The 9,251-nt window shown below is 42.2% G+C and overlaps 1 protein-coding gene across 2 annotated transcripts in view; it reads right to left on the minus strand.

Moving 5' to 3' along the window:
• The window catches only part of COLEC11 (collectin subfamily member 11), a 35,207-nt gene extending 32,930 nt beyond the window's left edge, over positions 1 to 2,277 (minus strand). For both annotated transcript variants that reach the window (XM_065730752.1, XM_065730751.1), the window contains exon 1: positions 2,087 to 2,277. The gene's annotated coding sequence lies outside the window, so the exon portion shown is untranslated. The remainder of the gene's footprint in view (positions 1 to 2,086) is intronic.
• Positions 2,278 to 9,251: the final 6,974 nt, after the last annotated feature.

Consider the following 9,251-nt stretch of genomic DNA (forward strand, 5'->3'; position numbering starts at 1 on the left):
GAAGTTTCAGCATCTGCTAAATTCTCCATCTCCATCACAGAAGAATTTGAAGGAATCCACAACTAAGCCTGAAAAAATCACTGAACAAATTAACCTGAAAATCTGAGAGAGCTATCTGTATGATTACTTATAACTTTATGTTCATTCCACAATTACTGCATCATACTAATAGCATGAAGTAACAGAAAGTCATAGAATCATCTTGGTTGGAGAATGCCTTCAAAATCATCAAGTTCAAGCATCAGTCTGATCTACTGAGTCCTGTCACACAGCTATCCCCTAGTGCTTTATCTACACATCCCAAACATCTCCAAGGATGGGGACTCCACCGGGCCAGCAATGAAGAACAGAAGCAGCTACAGGCCTACAGACATCCAGCTCCTAAAGGCAAATCACCCAGACCATGATTTGCTTGAAACGGCATTGAAGTGGATAAGACCAATATTTTCTAAAGCATCAGGCTCCTATTAAGTTGTTTTACTATCAACGTTTTAACAGTTTACCTACAAAATCCAGTCATACTGCGTGGAATTGCAGCTTTCAGTTCCAAGTATGTAAAGAGGAATGTTTTTAGTGCAAAAATTGGCAAACTCTTGAAAATGTTTTTCAATGTTCTCTCCCTTGTATGGGCTTCTGTGTGGCTAAAAACAACAGAAGGTTTTTAAGCCTTTTAATGACATATCTAACATCATGAAGGGTCACAGTTCCAAGGTCCACAGCAAATAGGGTGCTATGGAGCTTACATGCAGCTAGAAAGCATTCAAATTTTAAACTAGTCATTACATATTAGTAATTGGAGGAGTTTTTCCTGCATTCTATTCCCTATGAGCCCAGTCTGTGCCCCTTTCACTGCACTATGTTTGGCAAAAGACAGCAGAATGCTCCCTGCACCAAGGGACATCACAACAGCAAGTCCCTGCATGCAAGGCCTATGGGAAGCACGGTTCCACCATGAAGCCCAGCCAGTAGTGAAATGCAATGCAAAGCACTACAGCTCCCAGGAGACACTGTGAGTATATTTTTGGCTAAACTCTTCTGGTTTTCAGCCAAAATACTTTGACAAAAGAACTAAACTACTCTGAAAAACTGACACTCCTCTTAAAAAAGCTGCTTAGTCAAAAGCCTTCCCACTTCAGAACGATTCTAGTTTTGGGCAGTCCAGAAGTTGTCTAAATTGAGCTTTTGAAACGGTGTAAAATCACTCAAAAGTAATCAGAAAAATAGCCTTCAATATGACATGCAGTCTGTACACTACACTGTGCAATTCCCTGCTGGCTGCAGGACTACGCCATTATTTAAAATGCCATTTTGACTATGACTTTAATATTCTCTCTACTTATCCTGATATGCACATCCCATGACTGAGAAGCAGGGATGTGGCCCTCCGGTTACTGTACTATTGCTTACTCTCACAGTCCAGCTCATTTAGACTAACATTTTATATCTTTGCACACTCTTAATTTTCATTAGTGTTCTTTCATGCTTCTGCCACCAATTTGATTTGGTTTTAACAGTATTAACTCTTAATTACAGTGGTGTGGTCCTTACTGAATCCACTGTCATCTGCTTCACTTTGGCAATGTCAGTCTTTATCCCCTGCCTTGCAGATGTATTAAAAGTTCACTTTTTAACATGGAAAATAGCCAGCTGCTGGGAAGTAAAACCACAAGGATGGAGGAAAGTACTGAGTAGTTCCAAATGTTAAACTGAGATACCAATCATCAGTTATCAGAAATGATAACCACCCCTTAATAAACTGCAGTAAGTTTCAATTAAATGAAAAACTAAAATTTACTGCTTCACTCTTTGTTGCTCAGAGAAAGGAATTTGCTCTTTCAGTGGCATTCTTCTGTTTTCAATACAAACACTGATCAGGAATTCTGTGCTCTAACCCACATGGGTGCTTCTGAACAGAAAGGTCCAACACTAACAGCTTGCTCTGTTGTAGCAGATATTTCCCTTACCTTCTTCTGCTGCATGGCCATCGCCAGTCGTGTTTTGCTGCTTACAGGCCAGCCAGCTAACAAACACCCAAACTGTTTTCCTTTATGTGTTTCTAAAGAATGGAAGTATAAAAGTCACTTACCTTACGGTTGCTGAGAAAACGGGAACTGCAGAACACTCTGTGCCTGCAGGGACACTGCACAGATGAACCTCATTGCTGCTGTTTACAGAAGTCTGACAGTTTTTAATTTGAAAGAGGTTGTCTTTTGCTTTTCGACAGTTCAACAAATCAGACAACACAGTTGCAAGTGTTATCTGTAAACAGCTTCCTGTTTGAAATAGATCAGCTGTCCTGCAGGACAATAATTAGGAAAGAAGTGTGGGAAAGCTGAAGAGGTCCATGATGTAAGCTTTTTATTTTGGGAATGTACTTTTTTGGGAATGCACTCTTACTCTCCCCTCCTCCTCTCTAGCAGAGAACCCCTTTTTAACCATTTAGATCTATGCAGCTCTAAGCTATCCATGCACACTGTGCTTTTACAGTACTTTACCTCCTTTGCTTAACTTCTAACAACTGATAGTAAAAACACAAAGCACTGAATGTGATCACATTGTATGGATAATTAACATATTTTCCTTACTGAAACTATTTTTGCAGTTGGGTGTAGCATTCCTGACTCGTCGAGCAAAAAACATGCAACTTTCAGAGCTGACTCAACACTCCACAACATTGTTACCCACATTGTTTGTTTTTTTCTGAGAATACATTTTGGTATCACTTGGTGTTAGCACAAAAAGGAGAAAAAAAATTATTCAGAAGCCCTTCATTATAGCTTCTAAACAACTGTACGACTATTTAATCAGATGAACCATCTTATACATTCACCATCTTATACATTCCCCAAAATAAAAATCAGAACATCAAAAAGATCTTGGACTGTGGAACTAGAGAAAACTAGAGAAAGCATCACGTGTATGTGTTCGTTGGCCTTCTGATTTGCTCTCAGGGAGGTATAGGCCCACCTCTCTCCCATAGAAGACTCCTACAAGCACTCCTCTCACAGCCCTGGGGTAAGCAGCCTCCTTCCCACCAGCAGTCCCACTTCAAATTCCACCACCTCAGAGCTCAGCAATATTGCTGGTGAGGGAACAGTGCTATTGGCAGAGCAATCCCTTGTTCTTCTGGAGGTGAAAGTTTGTTCAACCAGCACATCCACCTCCATAGAGACTGTAGCTCAACATGCAAGCAAAGGCACAAACAAGACCAGTACAGCGGCTGCCACAGCAGTACAGAAGTAGCAGTGCCTCACACTCAGGAATTGCCTTTGTAGGGTCAGAGCCTTTCCTACACCACCCTGTTGTCAGTTTGGGCTGGAACCTGGCTAACTCCCCTCCATCACTATCAGCTTCTGTATTTCACCACAAACGAGACAGTCACAAGATGTTAAGAGCTGATGCTCACTTCCAGATGACATCAATAAAAATGTGATCATGGAACAAACATAACTGCGTAAGCACTGCACAATTCTAACTTGAAAGCAGCTTCATGTGTACAAGCACTGTTGAGCAGGATCAGAAGGCAATTACCAGGACTGGGCCCTTGCAGCACTCTGCTGGCAGCAGCTTGCTGAGAGAAACGTTTGATGTAAAGAATGCAGCCAAGTGACTGCAGTCCAAGCCTTTGAAGATCACATTACGATGGCAAAAGCAAAAGCCATTTACATACATATCTACTCTCCCTACATAAACAGGCAAATAACTGAAGCCAGAAACAGAATCCAAGGGAAAAAGAGTCATTTTCAGGGAAAGTTAGACAAAGCAGAATTAAAAACTGGGCAAAGTGAAGAATAAATGTAAATGCTCAGAGTTGAAAAGGCCAAACACTGTAATGTAATAGAAGCGTGTTCATTAAAAAAGGAGAAAATTGGTAGATTGTTTCATTTCAACTAGGAGAATAAAAGGGGTGCACTCTGGACAACAGCATCCTTCAGCCATAGAAAGGTGACTGGAGGCTGTACAGTCATGCTAGCATCTTGAGGTGGACTACTATGGGCAGACTGGGGTGCTGCTGTTCAGGCTATGCCAGAGCAGCTCAAGTATTCACTCTTGAGCTTCTGACACCTAGCTCTGTCCCTTTCCACAGAGGCACATCAACAACAGCTATTCAGCCTCAGTACGTCTCAGCTGTTGGCTACGGAGCAAACATTATTCATTAACAGGCCAGCCTCCAAACTGAAGCAGCTCAAGCACAAGGGGAGATGCAGACTGGATGTTAGGAAATACTTCTCTTAAAGAGTGGTCAGGCACTGGAATGGGCTGCCCATGGAGGTGGTGGAGTCACTGACCCTGGAGGTACTCAAGGAACATTCAGATGTTGTGTTGAGAAACATGGCTTAGTCAGAACTGTTGGTGATAGGGGTCTGTTGGACTGGATGATCCTGTAGGTCTTTTCCAATCTCCCTGATTCTACGATTCTAAGAGTTGGTTCACCAGTCTTCCAGCCAGCCTTACTGGTGGAGGGACAACCCTCAGAGGCTTGTGTGTACAAGAAATGCATGCAACCTAGATAAGACAGCTTAGTCCACAACTTGACATTCACTCAGCCTTCAAACTCAGGTTACACACCATGCTGACAAAGCTAGAGAATATTTGGACTGGAACAGTTCAAAAAATAAAAAAAACTTTTTTTTTTTCTTGAAACAACAGGGAAAAATGTATTTATACATTCTCTAAGCCTTCAGGCAGATTCTTCTGCTCTCTCCACAGAGAATTTGCAATATCCCTGTCTGTAAGAGGATTAAACATAATACTCATCTAAAAAACACAGTATCCATTTAAAAATCTTGTTTTGGAAAGACAAAGGCCTAGAATTCTCTCCTCAATTTGGTAGAACAACCAATAGTGTCAAAAAGTCACAGAATAGCTAAGAACAGAGGGAATGTCTAGAAGTGCTCTTGTTCAATCCCTGCTCAAATAAGACAAGTGACATTTTAGTCCAGTTTTAAGGGATGAAATTTGTCAATAGCTGTACTCTTCAGTAAGTCGAAAATTCAAACTCAATCACTGGAGATCAGCACATTACAACTTGCGTCACAAATGCTGTTCCACTTCTTGAAAATAAAAGCAGCCTTGCTAACCAGCACCTGTTAAGACTCCCACAGCAAACTCTGGCAGGAAAACACAGCAGATCCACTTCTCTACGGTACAAACCTGCACAGCAGAGTGCTGAGTGCACTCCCTCCTTTGTTCCTTACAACTAAGTGATGTTTCTCTTTTCCTTTGTCTAACAATCATTTAGCCAAGAAAATATGAGACAATTTTATTACATGTAAAGATGGGGAAAAAAGTCTGTAGTGCTGCCCCTTGTGAAGAAGTCCATAAATATCTCATTCCATTAATAGAGCCACAGAGGGTGGACACCACCACTCTAGTGTGATGAAGAGAGACAGAAGAGAAACCACCCTTACCATTTTTTTTCTGTACAGCACATCAGATGTGAGTGGGAAAGATCAGCACAAAAGCAGCAATGCAGGTTTTGTTTTTGACACAGCAGTGTAAAATCTAGCTTTCTGAGTTGCATTCACTGCAGGAGTTGCAAAACTGCATTTTCTATTATTTCCCCATCTCATCTTGAAATAATCTCTCAGATGCCTGGCTCTACTTCTTTGTCAGTTCAGGGAAAGATCATATCCGAAACAGAAATGTAAGCCAAGACAAGTTCATGATCACAGAGGAACCTGAACAGCCCTTAAGTCTATGGGTCCCAATGAGATGCACCTCAGAGCCCCAAGGGAACTAGCTGATGCAGTGGCCAAGCCACTCTTGATGACATCTGAAAGGTTATGGCAGTCAGGTGAAGTCCCTGGTGACAGAAAAATAGGTAATATTGTACCCAATTTTAAGAATGGTAGAAAGGATGACCCAGGGAACTACCTGTCAGCCTCAGCTGTGTCTGGAACGATGATGGAATATCCTCCTGGAAGTTACGCTAAGGCACATGGAAAGTGATTAAAGACAACAGCATGGCCTCACCAAGGACCAAGTTCTCCATGACCAAGCTAATGGCCTTCCACAACAGCATAACAGCAATGGACTCGATGAGTGGACTGTTTGATGTACGAGGAACTAGTTGCAACACTGCATTCAGAGCATGGTACCTCAACATTCAGATGGAGTTAAGGGACAAGTGGCGTCCCTCAGGGACCAGTACTTGGACAGATGCTTTATTATCTTCATCAATTACATCAGCAGTGAAATCAAGGACGCTCTCGGCAAGTCTGCAGATGACATCAAGCTGTATGGTGTGCTCAACATGCCTGAGATACAGGATGCCATCCAGAGACCTAGATGGGCTCAAGCAGTGGGCCTAGGAGAACCTCATGATGTTCAACAAATCCACGTGCAAAGGCCTCACACCTGGGTCATGCCAACCCCCACCATCAGTACAAGCTAGGGATGAAAGGATTGAGCACAGCCCAAAAAGGACCTGGGGGTACTGGTGGATGGCAAGCTGGACATGAGCCAGCAACATACCCTCACAGACCAGAAAGCCAACCATATCCTGGGCTGCATCCAAAGAAGCGTGGTCAGTGGGTTGATAGATTTCATCTTGCCCCTCTGGGCTACAGACCTCACCTAGAGTACTGTGCCCAGATGTGGGATCCTCAGTACAGGAGAAACATGAATCTGTTGGAGAGCATCCAGAGGAGGGCCACAAAAGTGATCCAAGGGATGGAACACCTCTCTAATGAGTACAGGCTGTTTTTTACAATAAGGTTCCTTGAGAGGTAGTGGATGTCCCATCCCAAGGTCAGGCTGGACAGGGCTCTGAGCAACAAAATTTAGCTGTAATATCTCTGCTCACTGCATGGGGATTGGATCAGGTGGCCTTAAAAGGTCTCTTTCAACTCAAACAATTTTATGATTCTACATCAACACAAAAATCCAAGCTGGTACCATGGCCTGTTAGCTATTAACTATGTAACAACACCTGGTAGTAGCAATACTTCGGTAAGCTTGAGAATGATTTCCTGAAAAAAACAGAAAGAAGGAACAGCAGTACTGATGGGTAGAGGATGCCACATCTATACTCACTATCTCTAACAGAGCCAAAAACTTTCTCCTTTTAATCACATGAAAAAAAGATCAAGTGCATAAAACTTTCTGTAGGGAATTCCACTCATAGTGAACTAAGTTTTTCACATACACACTCAGGCCAGAAACAAGCGACACAGTAAAACCACTTACTTACAAAAGGATCAATGATTTGCACTGATCAATGCTGCAGTCAAGCTTGTATAGCGGAAAGAGACTCAACACTCCCCTAATCCAGCCATAATGCTTCCTCTTCTGTGACTGTATGACTATCCATAATCAAAAGTTTTTTGGCTTTTTTCCCCCCCATCATTCTGATAAAGCTAAAGATATCTAGAAGGCCCATACCACAGAAGAACAAAGACAGTCTAGAGGGGCTTTGTTTTGGCACTGCTCTGGCTTTCAGATATAACTCAGACTGCTTAGAAAGTTTAGGAAATGTGAAGGCACAGGAAAAAGATTCCTGAAATCCATAATACAAGAGCAACAGTATTTCTTTTAACACTGAAAGCTGAGAGGGGTGGGGTTATTCAGCCTGGAGAAGAGAAGGCTCCAAGGTGACCTGAGAGCGGCCTTTCAGTATCGAAAGGGCTGTGAGAAAGAAGGGGATGGACACTTTATCAGGGTCTGCTGAGGCAGGACAAGGGGAAACTGTTTCAAATGAAGGAAGGGAGATTTAGAATGGATATAAGGAACAAGATTTTTTTTTTTTTTTTTTTTTACAAGGGCAGTGAGGTACTGGAACAGGTTGCCCAGAGCAATGGTGAGTGCTCCCATGTCTAGAGACACCTAAGGTCAGGCTGGATGGGGCTCTGAGCACTTGATTGAGCTGTAGGTGTCCCTGTTCACTGCAGGGAGTTGGAATAGATAACCTTTAAGGGTCTTTTCCAACTTAAACAATTCTATAATTCTAGAAGTAAGAATGGCAGTATTAAAACTTGCCAGATACTCACATTCAAGAGGGGTTTACGAGACATCCCATCATGCATCAGCTAACACATCAACAGAAGACAAGTCAAGCACTTCAAGCATATTGCCTCCAACTAGACCAGTAACACATCTATATATCCATTCCAATGGACATCAACCATTGGAGCAACCTTCCTTACAGATAAAAACATTTGAAGACATCTGTGAAATTCATACGTAATTTCTTCATAACAGGTTCAAGTCTAAAGAATACCTAACAGCACAATGTCTTTTGTTTCTCATTTTGCTTGGCTGGGCTACTCTAAGCAAGAGTGTTTTTCTATACCTTTTAGTATGCAATCTGTCTCTCCACACTGACACTGTCCACATACAATTGCTGCAAAGGCCTTCCTACAGAATGCCTCATCACTTTTTCACAGAGACCAATAATAAACTCCTGAGGAATCATGCTGTCAGAGTTCAAATGTGACAGCACATGAAAGGTAGATGGAAAGTCAAGCATCATCTCATTTGGAGGCTCCTTTAGGTTAAGGTAACATTTGACACCAGTACTCCATCAGCCTCATTAGCACTTGACCAGATGGCATCAACTGACTTTCCAGATTGCAGGCATTCATTTGATGCACTTGTCAAGGGAGAAAGGGAGTTGTCTGACTGTATCACTGACACTAAGACACAAGGGAGTCCATGAATGAAGGTAAACTAGGGCAAAAGTCTTTTGCTGAGCATGCAGCCAGGTATTTTTATGCTACAAAAATTCACCTTTACTTGTAGCTTAGTTTATGTAAAAAACAGAGTTCTACATGTTATCATTTCAAAGAATTAGCTTATAGGACCATCGTGGGCCTGCATTTCATGTAGTTCAAAGGGTTTACAATGACAGCCAAGAAAAAAACCCATAGCCAGCTGGCAATGCCTGCAAACATTTGCAATCTTCATGTTCAGTTTACTTGATTTCCCCCCAAGTCCCCCAGAGCTTCAAAACTAGAAGTGCTACTGACATTTTTATTACTATGAGAGCAAGCTTGTTTCACCATGGAAAAAGAAATACTGCCTACTAAAGACTGCTGTCTGAGCATCACCTCTATTTGCAGATGTTACACAGCCCCAGTAGGCTCACCAACTCCTACCTAAACGTAGATAACATCTGCTAAGTCTCCATACAGTCCCTTAACTGCTTCTTCCAACCCTCACTAGCAAGTAACTATTTGCACAGGCTATCATCTCTGACTGTTATAGGACAAAGTTTAGTAACGTCTGACTACATGTGTTATCAACCTGAC

This window comes from Cyrtonyx montezumae, unplaced genomic scaffold (genome assembly GCF_038088225.1).
Source record: "Cyrtonyx montezumae isolate F1298 unplaced genomic scaffold, pur_monq_1.0 scaffold_13, whole genome shotgun sequence".
In the NCBI taxonomy this organism is placed as follows: domain Eukaryota; kingdom Metazoa; phylum Chordata; class Aves; order Galliformes; family Odontophoridae; genus Cyrtonyx; species Cyrtonyx montezumae.